Genomic DNA, 10,698 nt, shown 5'->3' with positions numbered 1-10,698 from the left:
CTTGTAAATCCTACATAGGGTCCCTCTGAGTGGATTTGGTTAGTGGGTGGGTCCCTACTGATAGATAACATGTCCAAATTATATGAGGCGTCCTGCCCTCCTCACCACTAAGGAGCATTTTGGTTGTACTTCTAACACAGATTTGTTTGTTCTTCTGGCAATCCATGGTATATCAATATTCTTTACCAACACCATTATTGAAATAGATCAATTCATCTCCAATCCATCTTATTTATTTTCCAGTTTTCACATCAATATGAGATGAATGAAAAGATTATGGGTTTGGTCACGTAAGCCTTAGTCCTAAAAGTGACAAATTTGCTTGTTATCTACCACTTTTATTACAGATAGAGACACAAACATCTTTAACAATATACTAATAACCTAAATAAATAGAAAAGAATACACACTGTGATCCATTGGGACTCATTAATGAATGTGTTTCATTTAAATTTAAAAATTAATTAATCCAGTACACTAGATTAATAGAATTAGACAATACCAAATAATAAGCCAAACATGCACAGAAACAGAACTTGATAAACTCTAATATCCTTTCATAATGTTCTTTTTGTGACTATTCAGATTACTGTGTGCCTTAAGTTGGTTATGACTCATAGTGATCCTATGTAAAACAAAACAAAATTCTGTCTGTCCCTGCACCATCTTCACAAATGTTTTCATGTTTGATCCCATTAATATAGGGACTATTAAAGAGAATATAACAACCTCCAGACTTGACATTATAATGGTGAAAGATTGAAAGCTTCTCTCTTATATCAGGAAAACAGGCCAGTCTACCTAAGCATTAGGACAACACCAATAAGAGATCCAACTGTTCGTCTTAAAAGTATTAAACTGAGAGAATGGGAAAGTAATAATACACACAATCACAAATAAAGCTAGGAAAATCTTAGAAGAAAATCTATGAGTAAATTTTTGTAGTAATTGTGGGTTAAGTAATGTCATGTCAGATATGACACCAAAAGCACAAAAATAAAATAAGCAGATAAATTTGATTTGCTGAAATGAAAACATCAAGAAACTAAAAATATTAAACCATCAAGAAAGTGAAAAAAATACAAATTAAGGAAAAGATTTGGAGGTTAAATATCTCATAAGAAATTTGCTTCTAGATTGCAGAAAGACACCTGATAACACAATAATCTAAGCAAAAATAACATAATTATAATATGGGCAAAATCTCAATAGTTATTTCTCCAAAGAAAACTTACAAATGGTTAATAAACATATTTTTTAAATGATCATCATTAACTGTCAAGAAAACGGAAATTAAAAACTCAATGAAATAACACTTGACACTCACTAGGATGTCTCCAGTCAATATGGTAAACAGTATCAAATATTGGCATAGATGTAGACACACTGGAAATGTTATGCACTCCTTGTAGAAATGTAAAATGGTGCAGTTACTTTGGATAGCAGTCTGAAAGCTCCCCTGAAGTTTGAACATATATTTGTTATTATTATGTTGTTGTTAAGTTCCTTCAAATCAGTTTTGAATCATTGTTGTTATTGTTACTAAGTGCCGTCGAGTTGGTTCTGACCCATAGCAACCCTGTATAGGGTTTCCAAGAAGCAGGTGAGCTTGAAGCACCGACCTTGAAGTTCAACTGCTTTGCAGCCTGGCGCATTAACCCATAGCACCACACCAGGAGTCCAGTTTTGACTCATAGCAAACTTGTAAAGGGTTTCCAAGGAGCAGCTGATGGGTCTGAACTGCTCATCTTGTTGTTAGCAGTCCAGTACTTGTCTTAGAGTGTCATGTGTCCCAGTAATTCTAAACCTAGCTACAGGCTCAAGAGAAATGAAAATATAAATCTATCAACCCAACAGATACATCAATTAATATACAGGCAAGTAAAATTTATATCTGTGCACAGGAATATTATTTTGCAATAAGAGTAAATGAGGCATTGATATGACCTCTTCATTGCAAATACCTTTTTTAAACAATATAAAAGATGATCATATACATGTATCTCACCAGATGAAATGCACAAGAATCAGAATGACTACATCTTTGGCAAGAAATGGTGGAAAAGCTCCATATCATAAGCTAAAAATAGGCCAGGAGCACACTGTGGAACAGACCATCAATGGCTCATATGCAAGTTCAAGATGAAGCTGAAAAAATTAAAACAAGTTTACGAGAACAAATATGAACTTGAAAATATCTCACCTAAATTTAAACACCTTCTCAAGAAGAGATTTTATTTGTCACTAACAACCCAAGAAGACCATAGAAGAATTCATGCTTTTGAGTCATGGTGTTGGAGGAGAATATTGAAAGTGTCATGGGTTGGCAAAAGAACCAAGAGATCCGTTTTGGAAGAAGTGCAGCCAGAGTGCTCCTTGGAGGCCAAGATGGCCAAACTTCATTTCCCATACTTCAGATATATTGTCAGGAGGAACCAGTAGCTGGAGAAGGATATCATGTTTGGTAAGGTGGAGGGTCAGAGAAAAAGAGGAAGACCCTCAACGAGATGGATTGGCCAAGTGGCAGCATCGATGGACTCAAGCATGGCAACAGCAGTGAGGTTGGGCCAGGATCGGGCAGTGTTTAATTCAGCTGTGCATAAGGTCACTATGGGTCAGTACCAACTCGATGGCACATAACAATAACAACAAAAATGATCCAAGAACAGAAGAGTTATGGGATGACATCAAGAACATCATACAAGCAGAAAGCACAAGGTCATTAAAAAGACAGGAAAGGAAGATAAGACCAAAATGGATATAAGAAGAGACTCTGAAATTTGCCATCCAGCATAGACTTTCTAAAGAGAATGGAAGAAAAGAAGAATTCAAAGATCTGAACAGAAAATTTCAAAGGGCAGCTCAAAGAGACAAAGTAAAGCATTATAATGACATGTGCAAGCTGAAGGAACTGAAGAAATAGTTAAAACCTCAAATTACACTAGGCAAATCTGCCACACAATATCTCCTTAACGTGTTTAAGAGCAAAGATGATATTTGAGGACCAGGGTGAGCCTGACCAAAGTCATAGTATTTTCAATAGCCTCATATGCATGTGAAAGCATTAAAGTGCATAAGGAAGACCCTAGAAGAATAGATGCATATGAGTTATGGTGTTGGAGAATAATATTAAAAGTGCTATGGACTTCCAGAAGACCAAAAAATCTGCTTTGAAGGAGTATAGCCAAAAATGCTACTTAGAAGCCATGATGGTGAGATTTTGTCTCTCATACTTTGATATACAATCAGAGAACAGTCACTAGAAGGACGTCAGGTGAAGTAAAGTGAAGCATCAGCAAATAAGAGCAAAACCCCCAACTAGATGGATTAATACAGTGCCAGCAGCAACAGGGTCAAGCATAACAAAGATTGTGAGGCTGGGAAGAACCAGAAGTTTTCATTCTTTTATAATAATGGTTGCTATGAATAGGAACCAACTAAATGGTTAACAACAACAGTAACACTGATAAAATACTGAATGATCTTCAAAAGAAGATGGTAGATAATATAGTCACTGTTCAAACATTTTAAGAGTCAGTATGTGAGTCTCAGTGTAGCGCGTCAGACTGCAAAATCGTTTGAACAGCAAGGTCGACAGTTCAAGCTCACCAGCTGCTCCTCGACAACCCTATACAGGGTCCCTATGGGTTGGGATCTACTCAATGGCACTTAACAACAACATGTGATCAAGAACTGATGGGGCTAAAGGAAGAAGTCCAAGTTGTACTGAAGGCATTGGCGAAAACCAAGGCTACAGAAGGTGATGGAATACATACTGAAATCGTTCAATAAACTGATTCAGCACTGGGGGCATTCACTCATTTATAGCAAGAAAATTGCAACACAGATAACCTAGCCAACAAACTGGAATGGATCCAAATTTGTGCACATTCGAAAGCGAGGTGACCCAATGTAATGTGGATGTCATCGAACAATATCATTAACAACACAGGCTAGTAAAATTTTGCTGAACATAATTTTTAAAATGGCTTCAAAAGTATATTGGTTCTTAAAAAAAAACTATATTGGTTCTTGACTTTTTCCCAATGGCCTTCTACGAGACTGTACGTGTCTCCAGCTTTGAGGAATTCAGCCGGGCTGTAGAGCACCACAAGGGCAAGGCCGTTTATGCCTATTTTACGGACTCTAAGGACGCCGACAAGGAGCTCTGGTAGCGTAGTGGTTACAAATCGGGCTGTGAACTTTAAGGTCAGCGGTTCGAAACTACCAGCCGCTCCGCAGGAGAAAGATGAGGTTTTCTACTCCCGTAAAGATTTACACCCTCGGAAACCCTGTACAGGGTCGCTATGGGTCAGAACTGACTCGACGGCACTTAACAACAACAACAACAAGGACGCCGAAGGGAAAAGTTGGTGCCCCAACTGCGTGCTGGCCGAACCAGTTGTACTAGAGGGTCTGAAGCTTATTAGTGAAGGATGTGTGTTCATCTACTGCCAAGTAGGAGAGAAACCTTACTGGAAAGATCCAAATATTGACTTCAGAAAGAAGTTGAAAGTAACTGCAGTGCCTGCACTACTTAAATATGGAACACCTCAAAAACTGGTAGAATCTGTCTTCAGGCCAACCTTGTGGAGATGATGTTCTCTGAAGATTAAGATTTGATGCTGGCAATTGCTTCTTGATTTCTTAAGCAAAAGTACCCTGTTAAAATGATCATGAACCCTCCATCTGCAATAATGGGTATCTTTAAAATAGCAGGAGTGGCAATAAGAAAAATACATTATTGTAGGTGTGAGAAACATCTAAAAGCTCTTAACATAACAAAGTAGACAGCTTTCAAATCTCTGAAGGGATTAGGGTAGCTTTTACCTAAAACCCTTTCCTTGGCTTTCAAACATACCATAGTCACTGAAGGAAAGCATAGACTATCTAAACTAGCCTCTGCTTTATCCGGGCAGTTTGCTTTGCAGCTGTCTTGAATGTGCTTCACACGGGATGACTTGGGTGACAGAGAAGGGACTGTGGAGACTAACCTAATGGTGTGCCGCTCTCCAGCTCAAGCAAATCACTGGATTCTACCATTTACTAGTTGTGACCCGTTAGGAAAGTTACTTAACCTATCTAAGCCTCAGTTTCCTCTATAAACAGGATTATTCTGAGAATTAAATTAAGAACCTAAAAAAGCAAAAAAAAAAAAAAAAAAAAGCGTATTGGTTCTTACCCCTTTCCAAGACTAAGACTCTGTTGCTGCCAAGCTGCACGGTGGGGCAGGGCGAGGTGCGCTCAACAATCCTCTCCACCAGTAACTCATGCCAGGGAGGTTACAGCTTGAGGTGTAATGGACGATAACACTGCTTTACAAGAGGTGTTGAAGATCACCCTCATCCATGGTGGCCTAGCACATGGAATTCGCGAAGCTGCCCAAGCCCTAGACAAGCGCCAAGCCCATCTTTGTGTGCTTGCATCCAACTGTGATGAGCCTATGTAGGTCAAGTTAGTCGAGGCGTTAAGTGCTGAACACCAAATCAATCTTATTAAGGTTGATGACAACAAGAAGTTAGCGGAATGGATTGTTGTTGTTGTTATGTGCCATGGAGTCGGTTCCGACTCATAGCGACCCTGCACAGGGTTTCCAAGGCTGTAAATCTTTATGGGAGCAGAAAGCCTCATCTTTCTCCAGTGGGACAGCTGGTAGTTTCAAACTGCTGACTGTGAGGTTAACAGCCTGATTCGTAACCACTATGCTACCAGAGCTCCTTAGAGGTATGGATAGGCCTCTGCAAAACTTACCAAGAGGGAAAACCTCGCAAAGTGGTAGGTTGCAATTGTGTGGTTGTTAAGGAGTGTGGCAAAGTATCTCAAGCCAAGGATGTCATTGAAGAATATTTCAAATGCAAGAAATGAGATAATAAAAAACTTACAACTCAAAAAAAAAAAAAAAAGCATATTGACAGAGAACTGTCAGAAATTTAAATTGAATTCAGAAGAGAATGTAGAATGAAGGGTATCACTACTAGGGTCAGATGGATCTTAGCTGAAGATGGAAAATAAAGGAAGAACAAACAAATGTGGGCTGGATGAAGTATAGCTAGAGTGCTCCTTAGAAGTCAGGATGATGAGACTTTGTCTCTCATATTTGTACTTGTTATCAGGAAGGACCAGTACCTGGAGAAGGTCATCATGTTTGGTAAAGAGGAAGGTCAGTGTAAAAGAGAAAAATCCCCAACATGATGGACTGGCACAGTGGAGGCAGCATTGGGCTGAAGTATATCAACAATTGTGAAGATGGTGCCAGACCAGGCAGCATTTTGTTCTGCTATGTATAGGATTGCTGAGTAGAAATGGACTCGATGACCCCTAACAACAACTACAACAGCATACCCAGATAAATCTTGAAAAGCTTATGTTAGTGAAATAAGTTCATCACCAAAGATCACATACAATAAACACTAGACTATAAGCAACAAAGTCCATGATTCAAGACTGTCAACCTCTCTGTGGGGCAAAAATGTGGATTTCTGCTCCTTCAAAGATTTAAAAAGCCTCAGGAATCCTACAAGGGTTGCTGTGAGGAAATGACTCAAAGACATTTAACGATAGTAATTTGAAAATTCCACAAAAGGTAATTTATAAAGATAGAAAGTAGATTAGTGCCATCTAGAACTCTGGGAATTGGTTATAAATTTAGTGTGATTGCTAATGAGGGTAGCCTTTAGTTTAGGGTAAAAGCATTAAATTTTTTCCTTATAAGTACTGCATAAGTTAATAATTATCCTATAAACCATTTCATTGCACACATCAAATGAATTAATCTTATGGTATGTGAGTTGTATCTGGAAAAACAAACTCTTAAAAATGCACATCAAAATAAAAAGTTTAGAGAAGAAGCCATGGTGGGGACTTAGTAATCAAAGACATGAAAAAACAAATAAAATAATGCAGATTACAATATTAAAATCATGGACATCAAAAGAAAGGATAAAGAAATGAATTGAACACAAACTAGAAGGAAATTTTTAATGAATGCAACAAATGAGGAAGTACATTCCTGTGTGACTGAGAAGCTCTGCCTGTCTTCTCAGTTCAGTATGACCATCATTAGATAAAGTCAGTAATGATCCCACATTTGAATTGCAATGTAGCTTCACAATATCCTCAATAAAGAATATAGAAACTGAGTAAACACACACCACATCCAGAGGGATGCAAGGTGAGCAGAAAAAGATTCGGATCTGAGGAGGGAAAGCATAGGAAAGAAGGTATGAGAGTTCAGATTTTGTGTCATCTTGGCTGGACCTGGATTCTCAGTGGTTTGGCAGTCAGATGGTAGCCACTCCCCATCTTGTGATCTAACATAATGCAATTATATTACTCCAGATTGAAGTCTTTACTGATCAAGAAGCATGCAAAACAGAGCTACCACAGTCTCAAAAGGTATGGTCATGGCCTCTGGATTTTCCAAGGGTAGAACCACAACCTCAGAGATTTCGAAGTGTTTCTTACATTTCAAAGAGTGGGCTTTTTCACCAACTCAGTGTTGGAATGTGGAGCTGTTGTTAAGATGAGTCCTCTGTCCAAAGCTGAGGGATTGGCACCGCTATATTCATGGGTGTCCGATGGCAGAAGAACAAGGCCAGGGCCTGGAGATAGGGGTCACCACTCAGACAGATTAGGAGAATGGGAACACCCAAAACAGAGGGAGTAGAATTGTTCCAGTGGTCACAGAAGGCAGAGTTGAAGTTCAGGGTTGAGCGGCCTCTACCCAGAAACCAGAATGTAGAGCCAACAGAGTCTTTAGGAAAGGGTCATTGCCTAGATAGTCTCACAAAACAGAGGGTTTTTTTTCAAGCCTTGAAAGTTAATGTAAATTGTTTTGCTGGATTTTTAACTTGCTTGGTGCCTGTTATCTGTTTTAGCCCTTCAGTTGCTACTGCTTGTGATGGAAATGTGTACTCTTTGGCTAAACCCTGTATTTAGAAGCAGGTGACTTGTATGTTTGCATTAGGAAAATCTGCTGCACAAGATCTTTTTTAAGTGTTGAAGAACATAGACGTCAGCTTGAAGACTAAGGTGCACCTGAACCAAGTCATGGTATTTTCAATAACCTTATATACATGTGAAAGCCAGACCGTGAATAAGGAAGACCATAGAAGAATTGATGCTTTTGAGTTATGGTGTTGGAGGAGAATGTTGCAAGTGCCATGGGCTGCCAAAAGAAACAACAGATCTGTGTTGGAAGAAGTGCAGCCAGAGTGCTCCTTGGAGGCCAAGATGGCCAAACTTTGTTTCTCATACTTTGGACATATTGTCAGGAGGCACCAGTCTCTGGAGAAGGATATCATGTTTGGTAAGGTGGAGGGTCAGAGAAAAAGAGGAAAACTCCCAAAGAGATGGATTGGCAAAGTGGCAGCATCAATGAGGTCTAGCGTGGCAACGATAGTGAGGTTGGCTCAGGATCGGAGAGTGTTTCGTTATGCTGTGAATAAGGTCGCTATGAGTCGGTACTGACTCAATGGCACCTAACAACAACAACTTGTATTTTAGATTCACAGATGAAGAGGAATTTTGTCCCCAGTTTGAATTTGAACTTGGAAGAATTTGGGGATAACATAATGCAGTTAGTGCATTTTCAGTTGTATGGGTGTTAATTGCATTATGTTAGGTACAAGTTTGACTTTATAATTTATTTTATTTAGATATTATGTATGATTTAAGCAGATATGTAAAGGTGCCAAGTTCACAAGAAGTGGACTATGATAGTTAAGGTTTTGTGACTAGTTGGATGGGCCTGGATTCTCAGTGATTTGGCAGTTAAAAAGTAGTAACCCCCCATGAAGGAGTCCTGGTGTGGCAGTATAGGTCTCCAGAACCAGTGCTCTAAATTCAGACTTCTAACGTCTTAAACTGTGAAAGTAAGTTTTTATTTAAATGTTAAAGTCATTCACTTGTATTGCTTCTAGATAACTAACATGGTGGATGAGAGTTTCAGAGAATCTGGCATCCAGAAAATAGGGAGCTAGCTAGGATCCAGAGACAGGTTTACTCCAAAGCAGCAATCTTTAAATACTAGAGCAGGTGATGTACACCAACCAATAGATACCACAACTCTTGAACTTCAGCAGGTCCAGGATCTGATTACTGACTGCAGTCAATGGCAAATTCCAAGACAACTTCACCTAGGAGCACAAGTACCTGAGGAACACAAACTCCTTCTGCCCACACTTCTGGTGACTAGAGACATGAACCCATCTGTCTTCCCCTATTTTTCCCAATCACTGAGACTACAGTTCAATCTGTCCCTTCTTCCTAGCTACCCACTCCAGTCCCCTATTTCCCCCTTTCCCACTCAACAAGTGCCTGCGGTGTATCACATGCCTGAGCCCACCCCATCCCATTAACCACTCACTTCGTAACTGGTGTAGGTCTGGCAACCCATCCAAGACATCTCCATCTCCAGTGCGGCTACTTGTCTCACCAAGAAGCATGAACTGCTCCAGTGACATCACATGCCCTATCTTGACCCTCACCCGGTGGCCTCCCCACAGAGTCCCCTCAACTAGACCTCACTAACTAATGCATAGCCCCAAGTAATATGAGAATTTCCCACCACTACGGGCTGTCCATTTTTCCATGAGACACTATCAAGGGGAAAATCTGCATTGGATTTGAATTCAAGGACAGAAAGAGACAAACAAAAGCATAGAGAGAATCTTTCCAGAGTTGATGGCAGCAAATATTCATAATATGATGAAAGATGAGAAAATGACTGCCCAAGAAGCTCAATGAACCCTAAATTGAATAGACTCCCAAAGAAAATTATCGAGATGTAATGTAACCAAACTTTCCAACAAAGAGACAGTGAAAGAATTCTGAGAGCAGCTCTACAGAAATGAAATATCACCTATAAAGCAACAGAAACTGTGAGGACAAAGAGGCAATATGACGTATATAAAATCACAATGATAAAAATCGCTAACTCAAAGCATGAATCCAGTAATTGTATTTTCTCAAATATATTATTGAAATTAGGACATTCCCAGATAAAAAGAAACGAAGAGAATTTGTTCTTTGGACAGAGAATTTGTTCTTTGGAAAGAACTAGTAAATCAGACAACAACCTTAAATTAAAACCCTGCCTCATCATCCATATACCAACAAAGATGCAGAATTCTCAAAGGTAAAATAAAGTTTCAAAAATGAAAACAGAAACAGAGATGACACTCAGCAATTAAAATAAACTAAAATAAAAAATAAAAACGGAAAGGAAAGGGGGTGGAGAGTAAGTGATGTATATTAGGACTTCCATTTTAATTTTTGTTGTTAGGTAGCATCCAGGCGGTACTGATATGCACAATGGCAGGTAACAATGTCCACTCTGTGCCAACTTCAAAATCATTGCTATGACTGAGCCCATTGAAGCTGCCACTTGGCCAATCCATCTCACTGGGGGTATTCCTCTTTTTCTCCAACCCTCCAACTTACCAAACATGATATCCTTCTCCAGTGATTGGTTCCTCCTGATGAGTTTAAAGTATGTCCAAAGTCTGGCCATCCTGGCTTCCAGGAGCACTCTGGCTGTTCTTCTTCCAGTATAAATCTATTTGTGTTCTTTCGGCAGTTCAAGGTACTCTCAATATTCTCCTCCAACACCATAACTCAAATGCATAAATTCTTCTACAGTCTTCCTTATTCACTGTCCAGCTTTCACATGCATATGAGGTTATTGAAAATACCATG

The 10,698-nt window shown here is 39.3% G+C and overlaps 2 pseudogenes; both read left to right on the top strand.

Annotated features, from left to right (window-relative positions):
- Nucleotides 1-4,046: 4,046 nt before the first annotated feature.
- Nucleotides 4,047-4,616, top strand: LOC102823823 (annotated as a pseudogene).
- A 671-nt stretch (nt 4,617-5,287) lies between these two features.
- On the top strand, nt 5,288-5,865 carry LOC102823446 (annotated as a pseudogene).
- The last annotated feature ends 4,833 nt before the right edge of the window (nt 5,866-10,698 follow it).

This window comes from Chrysochloris asiatica, unplaced genomic scaffold (genome assembly GCF_000296735.1).
Source record: "Chrysochloris asiatica unplaced genomic scaffold, ChrAsi1.0 scaffold00045, whole genome shotgun sequence".
In the NCBI taxonomy this organism is placed as follows: domain Eukaryota; kingdom Metazoa; phylum Chordata; class Mammalia; order Afrosoricida; family Chrysochloridae; genus Chrysochloris; species Chrysochloris asiatica.
The sequence above is the reverse complement of the archived record's forward strand: the minus strand, read 5'-3'. Positions and strand labels throughout refer to the sequence as shown.